This window comes from Ovis aries, chromosome 7 (genome assembly GCF_016772045.2).
Source record: "Ovis aries strain OAR_USU_Benz2616 breed Rambouillet chromosome 7, ARS-UI_Ramb_v3.0, whole genome shotgun sequence".
NCBI lineage: Eukaryota > Metazoa > Chordata > Mammalia > Artiodactyla > Bovidae > Ovis > Ovis aries.
Window position 1 is genome coordinate 89,994,672 of NC_056060.1, and position 22,205 is coordinate 90,016,876.

General features: G+C 40.0%; 1 protein-coding gene across 19 annotated transcripts in view; it reads right to left on the reverse strand.

Annotated features, from left to right (window-relative positions):
• The window catches only part of CEP128 (centrosomal protein 128), a 455,060-nt gene that overhangs the window by 33,308 nt on the left and 399,547 nt on the right, over nt 1-22,205 (reverse strand). The window lies entirely within an intron of this gene.

A 22,205-nucleotide genomic window follows, 5' to 3' on the forward strand; every position in this document is an offset into this window, starting at 1 on the left:
TACTAGTTTATTTTGACTATTTGATTATGTTTGGGGGTACTTATTCAAATGGTGACTTTTTTTGAGTAAACCTTCAATCTTAAAAAAATTGCTTGGCTCCTTCTTACGTACAGTTATTTTTCTACTTCCATCCCCAACCTCCTGTGTCTCAGTTAATATCTTCATATTTTCTCTTCATCTTTTTCAGTTGTGATTATTTTATATTCCATTTTTGGGTTGTTTTGCAATATCTCATTCAATATCAGAAATATTTTCTGGTACACACGTCTTTCTCTTTATCCTTATATTCTAGTCAATCGATTAACACCAAATGTATTATCTAGGTAACACAGAAAAATTCGTAAGACGTAGACAGCACACTTTCTGTTCTGCAGGAACTTTTAATTTACTGGAAGGAGAATATGCATATGCAAAAGATGTAAGAACAAAGAAAAAAATTAACTGCATTTATTTTAAGGAAATTACACGTACAGATGCTGAGATTTTTAAGTCATCTGCAACAATAAGATATGAAGTAATGAAGATAATGAGACCAGGCCTGCGGCCTCTCAGGTCTCTTAATTTTACGACTGAGTGGTATTGGGGAGCACATTTATTTTTTGTCCTTTTCTCTATATGCATGTAAGTGCGCTTAAACCTACCACTTTCAAATACAGACTTAAGAGTATGCACATTCACATTCGAACTCTATTTTTTGTTTTCTTTTTTAACGTGAGGCTGGCTGGGATTCTGTGATTAGGGTCTTGTCACATTACATGGCATTTCAAGTTCACCTTCCCGCAAAAGTTTCCTGTGCTAGAAAGACAAGAAGTAATAGCAGATGGGAAATCTAACCAGGGTTTGTTGGATTTTAGAGATACTATGAGGGCCTACAGCCTGCTAGCTCTTAGAGCAAAACACCTCACGGACAGTCAGGGAAGCTTTTTATTTTTTAAGTTGGTTAATTATTTCTGCCTTACATAGTTGAATGCTTTAAAGGGCACAGATAAGTCTTCTCTGGTAGGATTAAGGGAACAACTTCTAAAGTTTTAATGATGGCACTAGCAAATGACAGGTCCTTAACCTGTCTTTAATTTCCTGAAACCAATTTCCAAGAAAAACTAAATCAGACAATCATAGAGGGGTTTAAAGATTATTTCTCTTTTGAAAATGTTACAAGATACTAAATTTCATATCAAATTTGAAAACAAACAGAAATTCAGAACTAAGACTCCATTTCGTAAAGATCAATACAACGCAAGGAATATAGTATGTGGTTTATCTCAGAGGCTTAAGAAGCTGGACTTCCACTGGCCTAGGAAGCAAATGATTAATTTACCTACTTCTATGTAGTAGGACAATTAAAAACTGAACTATGCAAATGTAATTCAGTTTTACAATACAATTCTTAATCCTCATACCACCATATAATGTAGATACTGTTTTCCCCACTTTGCAGATGAAGCAACTGAGGAGCAAAGTGTAAGTAACCCTACAGTCACTCACACAGTGGCAAAATTGTTATGTAAACCCAAGTAGTCTATTTTCCTGGTAAATCACCAATTGAAAAGGAGAGCAGCCCGAAGCTGTAACAGTATGTGCTTTAAGTACATTCCTAATCCTGAGCTAGCCATCAACTCTTAGCAGCTAGAATTCTGAAGATATGTCCTTGGAGAACTTGAACCTGGGAAGAATTTCATTTTGTCAGTTCTGAAGCATCTGTGCTTAAGACCATGCATCCAATACACACACACACACAAGGGGTTGGGACATTTTTTCTGTTGATTAAAAGATGTTAGGTATGAGATTGAGTTTCATGATACTAATATTTCCTTTTCTTTTTTGTAACATCTAACACTAGTATAACACACAAACTGCCCACAAGAGGTGTTTTAATAAATGTTGGCCGCCTGAAGACAAAGGCAGAGTTACCATGTTCTAACCAACCTACTGAATCCTGGCCTCTACATTAAAAACCTAGAAGTAAAAGTCTGCTGTTTCATTTATTTTCTCTAGACTAAGGGTAAGATCCAGTGGTAGAAACAACAGTGAAATTCAGAAATCCTGTCTGTTAAGTCTTCCGGCTTTTGCACCTACAGGCTTGTTTAGATATCTGTTGGAAAGGGCCATGAATCAGCTGGCAATTGTACTATTCCAAAACCTTCAACACACACCCAACTGCTATGGAGCTGAACGGTTTGTACTGGTGCACAGAATATTTTTCTTTAGGCACTCCTCTGCTTCAGACTTCAGGGAAATTGGATAATACAGCATGACAACATAAGTAGCAGTTATTAGAACTAGAAAGGAGCTTCACTGCAATTCTTAAGATTCCTGTCTCGCGTAGACAAAGCTTACAAAACAGATTTAATAGGTATATTTAGCAAATATACTTTTCTTCGTAAAACTCCATGTGTCTATTTTCTTATTAACATATAACAACCACCATTTTCTTATAGGGCTATTGAAATCACGTGTTTTGAGGTTCAGATGATAAAGGATATAGTATCTATATTTTTACTTTAAAAATGTGTGTGCACTTCTGGTACCATACAGATATTAAGTAAAAGAGGTTATGAAGCAGTTTATTGGGGTTCAAAAATGCAATGAAGTTTCATTTGGAAAGAGATCCACTGCAAAACTTTTCTTGACAAATGGCTGAAAGTGGTAAAAGGACCTGCATAAACAAGTTGGAAGGAGAGGAAGACTGAGATCATGAAGAGAAGAGACTGTCTGCCTTTTTCACTTGGGGGACTCAACTCAGCACAGCTGTATCTGCTTCACAGGGTCCTCTTTTCACCCAAACTGTAGGACACTTGTTGGAACCAAGCGAAAAAGTAGCAGAAAACAGGCCGGTAAAGTCATTTTGTAGATACATGTCCTTCAAAGAGCCCCAATGCTCAAAGTTGTGTGGATTCTTTGGAATATTAGAGGAGTCCTTTATTTCTAGATTGTGTACTTTTGATACCAAGTGGGACCCTGTGGGACTTCTGAGCACAAGAGCCTCTGAGTCGCCCCCATTTCTTACTTATAGAAGATGGGCTTTATTCAGCCTCCATGAGGCTTCCCTTGTAGCTTAGTCAGTAAAGAATCTGGCTGCAGTGCAGGAATCCGCTTGTGATGCAGGAGACCCGGGTTCAATTCCTGGGTCTGGAAGATCCCTTGGAGAAGCAAAGAGCAAACCCATTCTGGTACTTTTCCCTGGAAAATCCCATGAACACAGGAGCCTGGCGGGCTACAGTCCACGAGGTCACAAGAGTCGGGCGTGACTTAGCAACTTAAACTACCAAACTACTATAACATTCTCAGTGTTCTAAGGAGCAGGTTCAAACAGTTGCTAATTAGGGAAGGAAGGGGATGCTAAGACATGGAAGTCAAACAAAACAAAACAAAACAAAACAATAGGGCAGCCTTGGGTAAAGTCCAGTTTCCCTCACAAGGGATACATAACAGTGGAGCTGTTTTGCAGATACTGAACTCCCCACGAGGCAGTCTGCTGCCCAGACCACTGGGGACCAGAAGGTTGATGATGCTGACTCCCACCTACCTCACCACCAACCAATCAGAAGAATGTCCACAAGCTGACCATGTCCTCTTGAACTATTACTGTAAAACTTTTCACTATACCTCCAGGTTGGGACACACAGCTTTGAGGGCATTAGCCCGCTGTGGCTTTTCTGGGCCGGGTAAAGCAATAAAGCTCTTCTTTTCTACTTCAGCCAAAACTGTGTGTCTAAGATTGAATTTGGTGCCTGGGTACAGAGGCCAGATTTGGCTTCACTTTAACAGAGATTTCAAAATTAGACACCCACTTAGAAATGTTAACATGTGTCTTGGGATAAGAGGGTACACAGGCTCGGTAAAACAAAACATCAGCTTAATGTGGCAATTTAACATCAGTTACTATATTTCATTTAAAACCCAGAACTTTTGTCAGTAACAAATTCTATTTGTCTTCATGTAGTAGCATTCTAATCAAATGTGGTAGAAGATTTCCTTTAAAAGCACAAATTTATGAAATAGGAGAATAGGTAGCATATCTTTACTGGAAAATTTGAGAAGGTGGTCTAGGTATTTTCCAAATCTCATCAACAATAATCTTTTTCAGTGAAGACCAATACAAAACTGTCATTCTAGATTACTGATTTCTAGATATAACCAAATTATGAGTTACAGTCAACACATGATCTTATCGTTATCTTAATTTGGGGATTTTTTTTTTCCAATAAGAGAACATCAAGAATGAGCTGAAGGAGAAAGGAAGTCAGAAGGAATAAACAGCTCTCTTTCGCTCCAGATCCCCTCTTTAAATATTTTTTCCTGCCACTCCTGATACAAAAGAACAACAAGATACAAAGACTAAAGAGGACTAGTTTAGTGTTCTCTGTAGGCTAGGTGATGAATCAGGCTCTTACAACCAGTCTATAAGGAGGAGGCTCTTGCGGTCCACATTTTCATTTATGAAGTCACTTCATTTCTTAAAACTAAAACTAAATGTACTCAACAAAGGAAAGAAATTTGAGAAGGTTTGCCCCCAAAATGTGATTGCATGTTAATAATGGGCAAATAGTGTCAGCAAGGGTTTCCTGGAAGAGACTGAGTTTAGCAATTTCTACTTGAGGTGGTAGGTTAAGAATGTGCTTATGGATGTACTGGTCCCAGTCATGTGTTTGGAGAACAGTGATGAGGTGGAAGGGATGCTGAATCAGAAGTCAGTCTGCCTTATTTGTGGAGCGGCATAGTTCCAATAATATTACCTGTATTTTGTGGTCTGAGGAGTATCACTTTCCCCTACCCTTCTTTTTCAGTTGATTTTCTTTTTTTTTTTTTTTTTGCCACGCCATGCACCTTGTGGATCTTAGTGTGGATCTTGAGGGTCACCAGGGATCGAATCCACACCCTCAGCAGTGAAAGCTCGGAGCCCTAACCATTGGACCACCAGAGAATTCCTGCCCTGCCCTTCTAACCTTCAATCTTTTATTTGCAAAACAGGCATACACAATGATGATCTCTATTATTCCACACTCAGAGGGTAACTGTGACTATTAAGGAAGCGTGACTGTGAAAGTGCATTGAAAACTCAGTTCAGTTCAGTTCAGTCACTCAGTTGTGTCCGACTCTTCGCAACCATATGAATTGCAGCACGCCAGGCCTCCCTGTCCATCACCAACTCCCAGAGTTTACCCAAACTCATGTCCATCGAGTCGGTGATGCCATCCAGCCATCTCATCCTCGGTCGTCCCCTTCTCCTCCTGCCCTCAATCCCTCCCAGCATCAGGATCTTTTCCAATGAGTCAACTCTTTGCATGAGGTGGCCAAAGTATTGGAGTTTCAGCTTCACTGTGAGTCCTTTCAATGGACACCCAGTCCTTCCAGTGAATACCCAGGACTGATTTAGGGTGGACTGGTTGGATCTCCTTGTAGTCCAACGCACTCTTAAGCGTCTTCTCCAGTACCACAGTTCAAAAGCATCAATTCTTCAGCACTCAGCTTGCTTCACAGTCCAACTCTCACAGCCATACATGACTACTGGAAAAAAAAAAAGCCTTGACTAGATGGACCTTTGTTGGCAAAGTAATGTCTCTGCTTTTGAATATGGTATCTAGGTTGGTCATAACTTTCCTTCCAAGGAGTGTCTTTTAATTTCATGGCAGCAATCACCATTTGCAGTGATTTTGGAGCTCCCCCCAAAATAAAGTCTGACACTGTTTCCACTGTTTCCCCATCTATTTCCCATGAAGTGATGGGACCAGATGCCATGATCTTTGTTTTCTGAATGTTGAGCTTTAAGCCAACTTTTTCACTCTCCTCTTTCACTTTCATCAAGAGGCTCTTTAGTTCTTCTTCACTTTCTGCCATAAGGGTGGTGTCATGTGCATATCTGAGGTTATTGATATTTCTCCCATCAATCTTGATTCTAGCTTGTGCTTCTTCCAGCCCAGCGTTTCTCATGATGTACTCTGCATATAAGTTAAATAAGCAGGGTGACAATATACAGCCTTGACGTACTACTTTTCCTATTTGGAACCAGTCTGCTGTTCCATGTCCAGTTCTAACTGTTGTTTCCTGACTTGCATATAGGTTTCTCAAGAGGCATGTCAGGTAGTCTGGTATTCCCATCTCTTTCAGAATTTTTCAGTTTATTGTGATCCACACAGTCAAAGGCTTTGGCATAGTCAATCAAGCAGAAATAGATGTTTTTCTGGAACTCTCTTGCTTTTTGATGATCCAGCAGATGTCGGCAATTTGATCTCTGGTTCCTCTGCCTTTTCTAAAACCAGCTTGAACATCTGGAAGTTCACAGTTCACATATTGCTGAAGCCTGGTTTGGAGAATTTTGAGCAATTGTGAGGTAGTTTGAGTATTCTTTGGCATTGCCTTTCTTTGGGATTGGAATGAAAACTGACCTTTTCCTGTCCTGTGGCCACTGCTCAGTTTTTCAATTTTGCTGGAAAATAAGAGTCTGAAATGCAGTACTTGGATGCAATCTCAAAAACTACAGAAGGATCTCTGTTAGTTTCCAAGGCAAACCATTCAATATCATCGTCATCCAACCCTATGCCCCAACCAGTAATGCTGAAGAAGCTGAAGTTGAACGGTTCTATGCAGACCTACAAGACCTTGTAGAACTAACACCTAAAAAACATGTCCTTTTCATTATAGAGGACTGCAATGCAAAAGTAGGAAGTCAAGAAACACCTGGAGTAACAGGCAAATTTGGCCTTAGAGTACAGAATGAAGCAGGGCAAAGGCTAATAGAGTTTTGCCAAGAGAACACACTGGTCATAGCAAACACCCAGCAACACAAGAGAAGACTCTACACATGGACATCACCAGATGGTCAACACTGAAATCAGATTGATTATATTCTTTGCAGCAAAAGATAGAGAAGCTCTATACAGTCAACAAAAACAAGACTGGCAGCTGACTGTGGCTCAGCTCATGAACTCCTTATCACCAAATTCAGACTTTAATTGAAGAAAATAGGGAAAACCACTAGACCATTCAAGTATGACCTAAATCAAATCCCTTAGGATTATACAGTGGAAGTGAGAAATAGATTTATGGGACTATATCTGATAGACAGAGTGTCTGATGAACTATGGAGAGAGGTTCCTGACATTGTACAGGAGACAGGGATCAAGACCATCCCCATGGAAAAGAAACGCAAAAAAGCAAAATGGCTGTCTGAGGAGGCCTTACAAATAGCTGTGGAAAGAAGAGAAGTGAAAAGCAAAGAAGAAAAGGAAAGATATAAGCATCTGAATGCAGAGTTCCAAAGAATAGCAAGGAGAGATAAGAAAGCCTTCCTCAGTGATCAATGCAAAGAAATAGAGGACAAGAACAGAATGGGAAAGACTAGAGATCTCTTCAAGAAAATTAGAGATAACAAGGGAAAACTGTCAAGGACTTTCTAAATAGCAAGTATTAAAACAACAACAAAAAAAGTGATTCTGTGAAGTACTGTCAGCTGCAGCATTCTCAAATGGAGAAAAGGAGGTCAGTGACAATCTAATATTACAGCTAATAAAAATCAGTCAACAGAGTACAAAGCAGAAACAAGGCAAACTTAATTAATTGAAACTACATCCAATATTTAGAAAGATACTTACTGTTCTACAGACATCATCCAAAACACAAAAGTAATGGAAGTGTAATGGTACGTAAGTGACATTTGTACATGCTGTGCCCTCGGGGCGGGGGCGGGGGGGATGTTCCCTCCAGTCTCCTTATCTGGTTAATACTTTTCCCCCCAACAATATGAGCATTTTCAAGCATATAGGAAATCTGAAAGAAATTTACAGGGATCACCCAAATACCGATCACCTAGATTCTATTGTTAACACTGTGTTATATTTGCCTTACTACATATTAATCCATCTATCCTTCCCAAAATCTATCCATTAACCCAATTTATTTTTTGTACACATTATGAAGTAAATTGTGCACATTATTACCCTTTACTCTAAAGCCTTCAGCATGCATATCGTTAACTCCACTTGAATACGTTTAATGTAAAATTTACATTATTTAGTAATGAAAAGTATAAATCTTAAGTGAACAGGTTAACTGTGATTATCTCTCATCCCTTGCTCAGGGAGGGTGCCCATGCCTTCACTGATTCCATCAAACAAGCTCTCCAGTATGTCATGAACGTTTCCTTTGCAGCACTCATCTGAGTACTAACGTTATACCTGTTTGCGTGGTTAGCTGACCAAGGTTTGCATGGACACTGGGCAGTCAGCATCACAGGTCAGGGATGCCTTGTCATTGTTCCCCACCGTTCCCCAGTAACTCACCCAGTGTTTCCACAGAAAAGTATTCAGAAGGCATTTGTATTTGAAGGGATGAATGCCTCTTATGCAATGAAGGGGAGGGTTATAACCTTTATTCTAGCTGCATTTACTAAAGGCTAGTCTATAGTGGACCCTGTTCTACAGGTGAGCTGAGTGAGAGCCTAAGACGAGGCCAAAGAAGCCTGCGGCAAGATCTTAGAGTCTACGAGGCCACAGTGAAGTCTTTCCTTTTAATTCTGAATGAGACAGAAGGTCTTCTGAGGGTTTTGAGCAGAGGGGTGTGTGTGTTAGCTACTCAGTCGTGTCTGACTCTTTGTGACCCCATGGACTGTAGCCCTCCAGGCTCTTCTGTCTGTGAGATTCTCAAGGAAAGAATGCTGGAGTGGGCTGCCATTTCCTTCTCCGAGCAGAGGGGTAACATGCTCCAAATGGAACCTCTGACGCTGTTTGCAGATTGCGGGCTCCTCAGCCCTGAGCAAGGGAAGAACAAGTAGAGTCTGGGAGCATCGTGAGAAGGGGCTGAGGCACCTCACTCCCCGGCTCAGGGACCTGCTGGGCAGTGGAAACTCTCAGACCCCCTCAGTGGTGCAATGTGGGTAGAGGTGCCTGAGAAATTTACTAGAATACACTGAATCCCTAGAAGGCCATACCAAAGGCTCTCAATTTATCCCAAACACTCTCACATCTCAAAAACATGTACTCTGACCATAAACTTCTGAAAATGTCCCAAGTTCAAAAAATGGTTTCTGTTGTAATGATAGGTTATTTAGACGAATTAGATAATATTTTTATTTCCAGTAGCCTTCTACTTGAGGACAGCCAGGCACAGTGGAAAAGATCACTGATAAGCAATGAGATAAAAGCTCTATCTCAGGTTTGCCACTATCGGTTGTATGAACCTGGGAAAATTGTTTAACCCGGGGGCCTCAGTTTTCAAGTCACGAAAATGGGAAAGTGGGATCTAACAATCTCAAGAACTTTTCTAGCTCTAGATTTAGTCTGCTATTGCTTTCCCTTCTTCCCATAGTAGGTGGGGAGCTTAAAAGGTTGGCAAGAGTGTGAAGAATAGTTTTATATAAAGAGAAAGTAAAATAAGGAGAAAACCATATAGGGATTACTGTTTCCCTAAGAATATGTGCGGGGTGGAAAAACCTTCATTCTTCTGTGGCAGAAAGCAAAGCTAAGGATTGCAGGAGGAAAACAGGAAGAAAGACATCTTTGTGTTCTTGTGTGTTTGCCCCATCAAATTATCACTCCAAATATTTGTCATTTTATATTTTTTGAACAGATACTACCAAAAGCAGGCAAAGAACTTGCTTTTTTTCTTTGTTCATTTTGTAATTGTCCTAACTAAAAAAAATTAAAACAGAAAAAAGACTTTACAGTTTTTACCTCATCTGTATGTGAAGTCGCTCAGCTGTATCCGACCCTTTGCGACCCTGTGGACTGCAGCTTACCAAGCTCCTCCGTCCATGGGATTCTCCAGGCAAGAATACTGGAGTGGGTTGCCATTTCCTTCTCCATCTAGATGCTGTTAATTAGCTTCTGGTTCTATTACCATAAACGTTATTCCATATTTTTCCATCTGTCAAAGTTTCTGTGTGATCATGACTTTGCACATTGTAGACCAAAAATGTTACCTGCCTTTGCGGTAAATAACAAATGCAATCTGCCATCAGCCACTGCAACCAGCTCCAATGGAGTGCCCTGAGGGGAATTCAGGATGGAGAGAAACAGGATACCGGCCCTAGACAGCTAAGACACGTGTCTAAGGAATAACTTCAATGAACCCATGCTCATGCCTCTTACATAGAAAATCACTAAAATAATTAACTTGAGATGTCTGGGTTGTGTGTGATTAGTGGCAATCTTTTGATGTTTGACTACATTTCTTTTTTTTTCAGCAAAAATTTCTATATGTCAATATCCTGGCTTCCTCAGAGCTGACAGGCCTATATTCCGATTATATAGTTCCCAGTTCAGTTCAGTCGCTCAGTCGCGTCCGACTCTTTGCGACCACATGAATAGCAGCATGCCAGGCCTCCCTATCCCTCACCAACTCCCGGAGTCCACCCAACCTCATGTCCATTGAGACGGTGATGCCATCCAACCATCTCATCCTCTGTCATCCCCTTCTCCTCCTGCCTTCAATCTTTCCCAACATCAGGGTCTTTTCAAATGAGTCAGCTCTTCGCATCAGGTTGCCAAAATATTGGAGTTTCAGCCTCAACATCAGTCCTTTCAATGAACACCCAGGACTGACCTCCTTTAGGATGGACTGGTTGGATCTCCTTGCAGTCCAAGGGACTCTCAAGAGTCTTCTCCAACACCACAGTTCAAAAGCATCAATTCTTTGGCGCTCAGCTTTCTGCACAGTCCAACTCTCACATCCATACATGACCACTGGAAAAACCATAGTCTTTACTAGATGTACCTTTGTTGACAAAGTAATGTCTCTGTTTTTTAATAAGATCACCAAAGAAAACATATTTCTCAACTTTTGGGTTGTGCACTTTGTTTTTGCTTTTTCCAGTTGACAAAAGGAAGACCCATCTGTCTGGAATATTCTTTACACACTGCTGAAGTTAGGTCACGGATTCTCCTTCTGCAAGACTTGACTTGGTCACCTTCTCTAGCGTGGCAGTTGGAAGAATGGGCTCTCGAGCAGTCTGAGTTGAAACCCTGGTTTAATTTCTTACTGGCCACGGGTGCCTATGAAAGTTCCTAACCCATGTGCACTGGAACTGTTTCTTCATCTATCAACAGGTATAATAAGAACCCTCATAGTGCAGGACTATTTTAAGGGTCAAATATATTAACACATGTGAAGTACTTAGAATGGGGAGAGGCACTAGTGGCAGCGGGGGTGGGAGGTCTGGAGAGGTAGGGTCCTGGGCAGAGAAGCCTCTTGTCTCCCGCAATTCTTGTCGGAAAGACTCTAGCTTCCAGAATCTTCCCTGCACACCCTTAATCCTGTCAGCTACTCCACCCTTGAAGTACTGTTATCAAAGTCCTCATCAGATGCTCCCAGGCAGAGACACATAGATTTGGGGGGCATGAACCTGCTATGCCACCTTTTGCCTAGCAAAACAATAAAGCTATCTTTTTCTACTTCACCTGAAACTCCATGTCTGAGATTTGATTTGGCACTGGCGCAGAGAGGCCGCCCTTCCAGCATCAATCAGCTCAGTTCAGTTCAGTCGCGCAGTTGAGTCTGGCTCTTTGCAACCCCATGAACTGTAGCACACCAGGCTTCCCTGCTCATCACCAACTCCCGCAGTTTATCCAAACTCATATCCATTGAGTCAGTGATGCCATCCAACCATCTCATCCTCTGTCATTCCCTTCTCCTCCCACCTTCAATCTTTCCCAGCATCAGGGTCTTTACAAATGAGTCGGTTCTTTGCATCAGGTGGCCAAAGTATTGGATATCAAGTATTGGCCAAAGTATCAGCATCAATGGTAAGCACTCAGGGAGCTCTCTGATGACCCAGATGGGTGGGGTGGGGGTGGATGTGCGGAAGGAAGGTCCAAGAGGGAAGGGCTATATGTATACAGACTGATTCACTTCAGGGGACAGTAGAGACTAATGCATTATTGTGAAGCAATTATATTTCAATAAAAAAATACTAGTTATTGTTACAATGATAATACTAGTTATTATTCTGTGGACATCTCCTCTAACGTGTGGGTTAGGTGCTCATCCTCAGTGCTTCCTATGCACACACATGCCTCCTGTCACCTGTCTAATTCTTTCCTGAGTGTTTATTTGTCCTTTTCAGTAGACAGCAAATTTCTTAAAGGCTTATATTCTTCTCTTGAGAGTCCCTTGGACAGCATGGAGATCAAACCAGTCAATCCTAAAGGAAATCATCCTGAATATTCATTGGAAGGACTGATATTGAAGCTGAAACTCCAATACTTTGGCCACCTGATGTGAAGAACTGACTCAATGGAAAAGACCCTGATGCTGGGAATGATTGAAGGTGGGTGGAGAAGGTGACAACAGAGGATGAGATGGTTTGATGGCATCACTGATGCAATGGACATGAGTTTAAGCAAGCTCTGGGAGATGGTGAAGAACAGGGAAGCCTGGAATATTGAGGTTCATGGGGTTGCAAAGAGTTGTACATGACTTAGCAACTGCCCAACAACAAATATTCTTCCCTATATTTCCAGTGCTGAATATTTGCTATTGTACACAACAGATTTTAGTTTTATGAGGGGGGGGTGTGTGGACATCTCAGCACAAAGATTAATATAGACTCATTCATAACTTATAAATGGAAATATATTTATAGCACACTTTTTTTTAAACACAACTTAAAATGTGAGTTTGTGAAGGACAGAGACTATTTTTACACAGACTCAAAATTTAAAAAAAAAATAAAAGAAGAAGAAAAATTATGTACAGTAAGGTTGAGTTAAATGGTCCAGACAGTTAAAGAGAAGAAGATGAGAATAAAATCTTCTGTGGACCTAGTAAGATCTTAATAAGGAAACGTAGGAGAATGCATTGGCACCCCACTCCAGTACTCTTGCCTGGAAAATCCCATGGATGGAGGAGCCTGGTAGGCTGCAGTCCATGGGGTCGCTAAGTTGGACATGACTGAGCAACTTTACTTTCACTTTTCACTTTCATGCATTGGAGAAGGAAATGGCAACCCACTCCAGTGTTCTTGCCTGGAGAATCCCAGGGACGGGGGAGCCTGGTGGGCTGCCGTCTATGGGGTTGCACAGAGTCAGACAAGACTGAAGCGACTTAGCAGCAGCAGCAGCAGCAGGATGTCAACAGCAACCTGTCTCCCCTGGATGAGCTGACAGGGCTTGTCTCAGGAGGCCATGATGACCCTGAATGCTGCAGATTCTGAGAAAAGCTAATCATTTCCCTGACCGATACCAAGCCCTCAACACATGCTAAGGCAGGCAATCACATTTGCTTCTTCCATATTTAACACAGAGCAGAGGGTCTGGATAGGGAACACTGATAAGGGATGATAACTGTTCTGGCTGAGGTAGGGTCCAGGCTAATTTACTTAAAAGCTCCTTGGTGAGGTGAACATAATTAATCTTCTCTGTTCTCAAATTAAAGGGTTATTTTCTTTCAAAGAGATGTGTCCCCCACTCCCCCAACCTGGTGCTCTAAAAAAGAATGACAAAACAAATTAATCATTTTCCATTAGTCCCCACACAGCACTTGGGTGTTGAAAGCGCATGTGAACAGTTAATCCTCCTATATGGATGAGTTTCTGGTGACAGGAAGATCAGATCTAAATAGAAATCAGGCAAAGTATTTTATTTTTATCATTGTGGCTTTGCGACTTAACTCAAAAGTAACTGAGATCAACTCTGCCTATACTTTTTAAAGTTTGCTTTCATAATTAATCCTTTTCTGAACACTCAGAAATACTCTTTTGAATCTTGTACAAAGCACTTTCCCTGGCCAACTGCTGCCAAAGCAGACAGAAGCAGAAGCTATCTAGAATATTTTAAAACTATCGAAAATTCAACACAGCTCTCTCTTAAGGAGACCCAACTGCCAGGCCACACTTAAAGTACCAATAATTCAAAGTGATAGCAGTACATTTTGGCAGACAGCTCACCTAAAGCAGTAACGTTAAAGGTGAATTCTAAGTATGTTTGAGAAGCTCTGTGAAGGTATGGCCTGAATGGCTGAACAGGACAAGAGAGGAAGACAGTATATGTGAACAAAAGCATACATTTTTAAACAAATTCTTCTAGTTTCTGAATTTTCAAACCTGAGCTGACTAAGATGGACCACGAAAGCCAGGGGGCATAACAGGTGATAATATTATTTGATGAGAAAATTCATCTGACATTTGCCACAAACAATTGTTTTCCTGAAACTTCAATTGCTAGAAAGTTTTTTTTTTTTTTTCCTTTTTTCCCAATGAAAGCCATGCATTCATTCAACTGGACAACAATGAAGCTTTGTGGCCTGGTGGTTAGTATGAAAAGGAGTTGGTCCTGCCAAAACAATTTGAAATTTTGAACTTGGGCTCCTTCCCCTCACTTCTTTTTTAACAGACTCAACTAAAATGAACGAGTTCTGCAACCTTTACTAGACACATTAAAAAAATAAGACAAAACAAAACAAAAAAACAGCAAAAAAAAAAAAAAAAAAGAAAAGCCAGGAAACAAAGTAGGCAAAACCACATGCCTTTGGACATTTAAAGTAAGTTGTAAAAACTTAGAAAACATGCAATAATCTGGAAATTAAGCAGGATTTCACAACATTTATTTATACAGGAATTTTAAAGAATATCCGGTCTTCCCTTTATCTAACAGTGTTTACTAAGTATTGGGCTGGCCAAAAAGTTTGTTTGGGTTTTTCCATAAGGTGTTATAGAAAACGCCGAATGGAGTTTTGGCCAGCCCAACCACGTACAACTCGAACTGTAACAGACTTCACTACATCAGACTTCATTCTGCTAAAGATGACTAGATTTAGTTCAAGAATATTCTTTTGGTTCCTGAATGACAATAAATGAGAGCAATAGAGAGAAAATACTTATGATTTTTCATTAACTGCCTTTTTCCTTTAAATTGGAAAATTTTAAGCATAGGGATTATACCTTATTTACTATTCTTTAAATCTACATAGTAGCTACACAGTAAATATTTATTGAATTTGGTGTTGTAATTGCTTCTCAGACATCCAGTAACTACATATATGCAATGATACTTTTAAAAGTTGCTAGTGTGAAAGATTAGATAATTTATATTTGATTTGAGAATGATTCCATATCCTGTCAAGTGTATATGGGTGTGTCAGGAGTTTTGGAACACACATTCCAGTGTTCTTGCCTGGAGAATCCCAGGGACAGGAGAGCCTGGTGGGCTGCCGTTTATGGGGTCGCATAGAGTCAGACACGACTGAAGTGACTTAGCAGCAGCAGCAGTGTGAAAGATTAGATAATTTATATTTGATTTGGGAATGATTCCATTTCCTGTCAAGTGTATATGGGTGTATCAGGAGTTCTGGAACACACTCTTCTTATAATTATGAAGTTGTAACAGTAACATCAATTACATGAGATGGAACCCCTGCTTTGGGGGAGAGGAGTCTTAGCCAATGGGCCACCAGGGAAGCCCCTGGAGGTCTGCTTAAAGAGGTAGGGTCTCTCCCTCTTAAACTCACAGGGGTCCACTGCTTTAAAGGAATGTTCTGGAGACACAAACAAGGTGTCTATTGACAGTGAAACTGGGTGTATTAAATTTAAGGTAATATCGCTTGAAGTCAGCTGCAATTTGCACACTGTGGGAACCACAGGAGATTCACTTTTAACAAAGACAAACAAGCAAACAGAAAACAAAGAAACAGGAAGACAGGAATATAGAATGGCAGCTTGTTCCCAGATCCCGGAACACAGCAATGAGCTTAACCTTTAGCTTATTAGTAATAATTAGTCATCACCAAGTACAATTCAGACCCCACGGATGAAGTTTTTTTTAAAAAAATTTAGCGACTTGATAAATAATTTAGAGAACCAAAACAGTAAAAAATGTTATAGAAACTTCAGTAAGATGTTAAGCATGTTACATGTTCTCTTGATTTTGAAGGTATGAATGCAATGGACTACTGAATAAATGTCATTCATGATTCTGAAAAATACCCATCTTGTAAATACTGATTCCAAATTTCAAATATACTTCTAACGAGTTCTATTTTACCATTACTTCTGGTTTGCTCTCTTACACTTTCTTTTTCAAAACACAATACTTCTGAAAATATGATTTTCTAATTTTTAGAAAGTTGATAAAGCATTCTTTACTAGATAACTCTAGATTTTTTCGTTTTTTAGATTTATAAGCATCAGTTAGAATGATCAATCCAACAACGATTTTCATTTCTATCTTTTTCCTTCTCATCACATTTCTATACAATCTGCTTTCAGTATTTGCCCATTTATGAGCCATAGGAAGTAAATTATGTTGCACAAACATAACTAAAGACGAAAGTGTACGGTCACACATTCTTTCAGCAAATGTTCTTGTTACAAAATACTGCATGATGAAGTCCATTCTGTTGAATAACTAACTGGATTAAGAGTACCCTATTCCCTTTTTGTCCTTAGAAACTATATTGTTCATGCACTGATTCCTAAGTCTGCAAAACAAAATCATATAACATATTATCATTTGAAGGCTCACAATCTGACTTTTGTTTATACAGTCAATTTCACCATCATCATTAGGATCTAGAATGTTGCTGTCTGTCGCTTTATATTAATCGTCTGATTCATCTAATAGCTGTGAAATGTCTTCCTCTGTCAGTTTCTTCATTTGCTCTTTTTGGAGGAAATAAGAAATTCTGAATTCTCTATCTGCATCCAATAAAAGTGATAATAATCATAATGAAAAAGACTATAAAACTTCTTCTTGAAAGATAATACAGTATTTTGATGGGAGGTACTTCTCTATGACATTGCTACAGATCTTATGATGGCTTTTGTCCCAGAATAGCTTTTCAAGAATGTTTGTATAGCAAACAGACTTGGAAAATGAGATAGTGCCTTCCTCTTAGGCAAAGGTTGGGTAGAATTTCTTTTTGTTCAGTCACTAATTCGTGTCCAACTCTTTGTGATCCCATGGACTGCAGCCTGCTAGGCTCCTCTGTCCATGGGATTCCCTAGGCAAGAATACTGGAGTCAGTGGCTACTTCCTTCTCTAAGAATTTCTTGTAGCTCCTTTTAGAAGACTGGGGTCACATAAGCTCAGGGTTCCTCAGCTATAACACAAGTTCACTGCATGAGCAAGCCCACTGGACCCGTCTGAGGGACTGGAGATGCAAAGGGACGTGATTCAAACATGCAGCTCATGGGCCAGCTGTGCTGTAATTAAGTCCTTAGTCTCGTGTCTACTTCTAACATCCATGAAAGTGCAGCCGGCTAAGGTGGTAACTGGTGAGAAGGGTGAGATTCTCAGACTCTTCAATTCATGATATACTTTTGACAACAAAATAAGAAAACTGAATTGTCACGCAATAGTGCCAATTTAGGTCACTTATTGCAACATCCTTCTACATGATCCTATTATTCCTCCATCTTCATAAGATTTTGGTCTCTTCTAGCAAAGTGGGGAACAACTGAGAAGTAACAATAAAATAATTTCTAGGATGATGAGAAAGGAAAATGTTTCAAGAAAATAAGACCATCAAGATTCATTATGTATCTTAAATTTACATTTAAGTGACCCCACGGACTGTAGCCCACCAGGTTCCTCTGTCCATGGAACTTCCTAGGCAAAAATGCTGTTGTCGCTATGCCCTCCTTCAAGGAATCTTCCTGATTCAGGAGTCGAACCCATGTCTCCTGTGTCTCCTGCATTGTAGGCAGATTCACTACTGCTGAGCCACTGGGGAAGCCTTCTTAGATTTATAATAGGCTCCAACAGACCCATATGGCATTTGCAAGAGAGAATGAAGGTTTTCTATTTAAAAATAAGGAAAATTTGTCTTTGTGCTTTGTAAGATATTTTAAAAGAAAAAACTCAGTTCTTACCAAAAGAAATCAATAGACCAAGATTGGATCCAACTGACCCCAACAGTATTACCAAAGATTAATCTACCCTTGGTAAGTTCTCTGCCTTTTACTATCAACTCTCAGAATCCTCTTCATTCCTTTAGTGCCAAATTTCTCCTTCCTGAGATGGGAGCCTTTGTAAACTGCTTATGTGGAGTCTGATATGAAGTCTGGTAGTTCACGAAACGCTTGTCCTATGCTGCCTTGTAAGACAAACCATGCTTTATACTCAGTCCTTTACATGGGTTAGTTGATGGTCATTTATTGAATGGAAAAATGAATGAAAGAAACGAGTGACTGGCCAAATGAATGTGATGTTATAGAGCGGGGACTAACCCAAAGGTAGGAAAGAGGAGAAATAAGAAGAGAGATGAGGGAGGAAGGTAATTTACATATTTTAGTCAATAAGCCAAAAGCAAACTGACTGAATAGACAATTTGCTCAACATACTGATTTACAAAACATATTTGCTTTTAAACTCTTTATATAGTTTCCAAACATACTGTTTTGCAAATTGGATGATTTATTAATATTTATTAAAGTTAGAGAATTAATCATTTGGTAAACTCATGACTGGGCAAATGTGTCCCTAAAGTTAGGCCCAAGAAAGTTATACTTTAGCAAGAAGCTAAAAGTAAGCACCTTATATTCTTGGAAAATTAAAAAAAAATAATGTTTGAGAAATCACCTCACAACTATTGTTTCAGTAGATTGGAAATAATATGTGGTAGGCAAAGAATTGGATGAAGCACAAGCTGGAATCAAGATTGCTGGGAGAAATATTAAAAACCTCAGATATGCAGATGATACCACCTTAATGGCAGAAAGTCAAGAGAAATTAAAGAGCCTCTTGATGAAGGTGAAAGAGGAGAGTGAAAAAGCTGGCTTAAAACTCCACATTCAAAAAAACTAAGATCATGGCATCCAGTCCTATCACTTCATGGCAAAAAGAAGGGGAAACAATGGGAACAGTGACAAATTTTATTTTCTTGGGCTCCAGAATCACTGTGGATGGTGACTGTAGCCATGAAATTAAAAGATGCTTGCTCTTTGGAAGAAAAGCTATGACCAACCTAGACAGCATATTAAAAAGCAGAGATATTACTTTGCCTACAAAGGTCTGTCTATTCAAAGCTATGCTTTTTCCAGTAGTCATGTATGGATGTGAGAGCTGGACAACAGAAAAGGCTGACTGCCAAAGAATTGATGCCTTTGAATTGTGGTGTTGGAGAAGACTCTTGAGAGTCCCTCTGACAGCAAGGAGATCAAACCAGCCAATCTTAAAGGAAATCAACCCTGAATAGACACGGAAAGGACTGATGCTGAAGCTGAAGTTCCAATGTTTTGGCCACCTAATGCAAAGAGTCGACTCATTGGTAAAGACCCTGATGCTGGGAAAGATTGAAAGCAGGAGAAGGGATGACAGAGAATGACATGGCTGGATGGCACTACCGATTCTATGGACATGAGTTTGAGCAAGCTCCAGGAAATGGTGATGGACAGGGAAGCCTGGAGTGCTGCAGTCCATGGGGCTGTAAAGAGTGAGCGGCTGAACAGCAGCAAAGGCACAGAATACATGATGGTATGGGCAGAAAAGACATGGAATTAACTCAGTGGAAATTAACAGGACTACATCCAACAGATGTGAAGGCAGAAAAAGACCAGACTTAAAGAGCACGTGACAGATGGCTCAGGTCAGTATTTCTCACCCATAACTGCCCACTGGAATCATCCGAGGAACTTTAAAAACTACTGGGTCCTATCCCAGGCCAACAGAATCTGGAGGCAGGAATGAGTTGAACTAAAACTATTAAATAAGAACTATAAATCTAAATTCCTCAGATGCCAAACTTGAAATAATTACACTGAATTTTGGAAGTAAAATGTATATAACACACAGTGCCAAGACACATGGCCTATGCGACAAAACTAGGACCAGAATGCAAATGTCTCAATTAATGAGCCAAATATTTCTAGCCTGTATATTGCTCCTGTGACCGGTAAAGGTAGTGCACACATAACGGAGGAATAATTGTTTTAAATTAGACAAGGACTTTCCCATTCTTTACCTCATCTGATCATCTCAGCAAATCTGTGACACCACAGGGTAAGTATTGGGCCCACTTCATGGATCATAGAAATTGGGATAAGAGGGGTTATGTGAGTTGTCCATGTGAAAGTACCAGGACTCACAAACAGATCCTTTAACTCTCAGGGCACCAAATCGTAATCATTCTCTGAGAAATCTGGAGATCACTCTTTCAGTCAACTCCATATCTGGGAACAAATACACTCTTCTTCAAGGAAAAAATAATGTCTAATGTAACAGGGTATTACAAAGCAAAACAAGTTCTGAATTAGAAGTGATAGGGAAAGCCAAAAACAGTTTAAGTTCTCTAAAAGGATATAAAGTAAGTACTTCATGGAATCCAGGTGTTTTAAGTCAGTGAGTCCATCTTTAATGTGTTTTAAACTATCTGGTTAAAGTCTGATGACAATGAAACAAGTCAAGGATGTGTTTTACTGACCTCTGCTATGGATTTAGGTAGACAGCGAGGTGCTAATAGAGAAAAACATTGAAGAAGCTCCAGAAAATCACTGATGGAACACCAACTACGCAAAATAATTAAGAACAGAGCCTAAAGAGAATAATGAGGGAAGGGCTATTTTGATAGTTTGGTCTTTTACTGTTTGATGTTCAAATATAATGCATTTGGGGCAATGAGAGGATAAAATCATTCACTAATGTTAAATAATTAACATAAGACTACTTTGGATATTTATATTAATGGTGCTAATAGTGACAGTTTATACTCTCTCCAGCCTTTCATCTGAGATCAAAGTTTGTTAAAAGCCCTAAACAAACTTTACAAACAGTTGTGTAAGTGGAATTAGAGTATAAAATAAAAACCATGGATGGAGGCATTTAATATCACTGGGCAAGCTCAAGACAGAACTAGCAATGCAACCTGGGGCATGCCGACTCTCTTCTTCAACATTCACAAGGCAGAAAACTAGATCAAAGCTGGTTTATTAGACCCCACTTACCATCAGGTTGAGGGCATATTTCAACAATTTTAAATATGGTTCAAGAATGTCAGTGTTGTATTTGTGACTCTCTACTTCTTGACGTGCTCAAGGTAAATACAGGATCTGGTCGTTAATTCTCTTCCTCTTCACTTTGTATCATTCACTAGATATTTACTTAAAAAGCATTCCTCACTCATGTCATTACTCTCAATAGTCACAAGTGGAGTATATGGAATGGAAAGAACATGGAGCCACTAATCAGGATGCTTGAATTCTATCTAGCCCTAGTTTTGCCACATTTGGCTATTCATAAACTCCTATGGCCTGAGACTTCTTATTTATAGGTGGAGTGGTTTTGATGAGGGTCTCTAAGCATCCTTCCACTTACAATAGTCCCTAAAATATGAGATCCAGGGCAGCAGGGACCTAATCTGCTTTACGCCCCAGGACACAACTGAATGGCATGGATTCAATAGGTATCTATAAAATACATTTACATGATTCAGTTCAGTTGCTCAGTCGTGTCCGACTCTTTGTGACCCCATGAACCGCAGCACGCCAGGCCTCCCTGTCCATCACCAACGCCCAGAGTTCACTCAAACCCATGTCCATCAAGCCGGTGATGCCATCCAACCATCTCATCCTCTGCCATCCCCTTCTCCTCCAGCCCTCAATCTTTCCCAGCATCAGGGTCTTTTCAAATGAGTCAGCTCTTTGCATCAGGTTGCCAAAATACTGGAGTTTCAGCCTCAACATCAGTCCTTCCAATGAACACCCAGGACTGACCTCCTTTAGGATGGACTGGTCGAATCTCCTTGCAGTCCAAGGGACTCTCAAGAGTCTTCTCCAACAGTTTAAAAGCATCAATTCTTTGGCACTCAGCTGTCTTTATAGTCCAACTCTCATATTCATACTTGACTACTGGAAAAACCATAGCCTTGACTAGACGGACCTTTGTTGACATAGTAATGTCTTTACTTTTTAATATGCTATCTAGGTTGGTCATAACTTTCCTTCCAAGGAGTAAGCGTCTTTTAATTTCATGGCTGCAATCACCATCTGCAGTGATTTTGGAGCCCCCCAAAATAAAGTCAGCCAATGTTTCTCCTGTTTCCCCATCTATTTCCCATGAAGTGATGGGATCAGATGCCATGATCTTAGTTTTCTGAATGTTGAGCTTTAAGCCAACTTTTTCACTCTCCTCTTTCACTTTCATCAAGAGGCTTTTGAGTTCCTCTTCACTTTCTGCCATAAGGGTGGTGTCATCTGCATACCTGAGGTTATTGATATTTCTCCCAGCAATCTTGATTCCAGTTTGTGCTTCATCCAGCCCAGCATTTCTTATGATGTACCC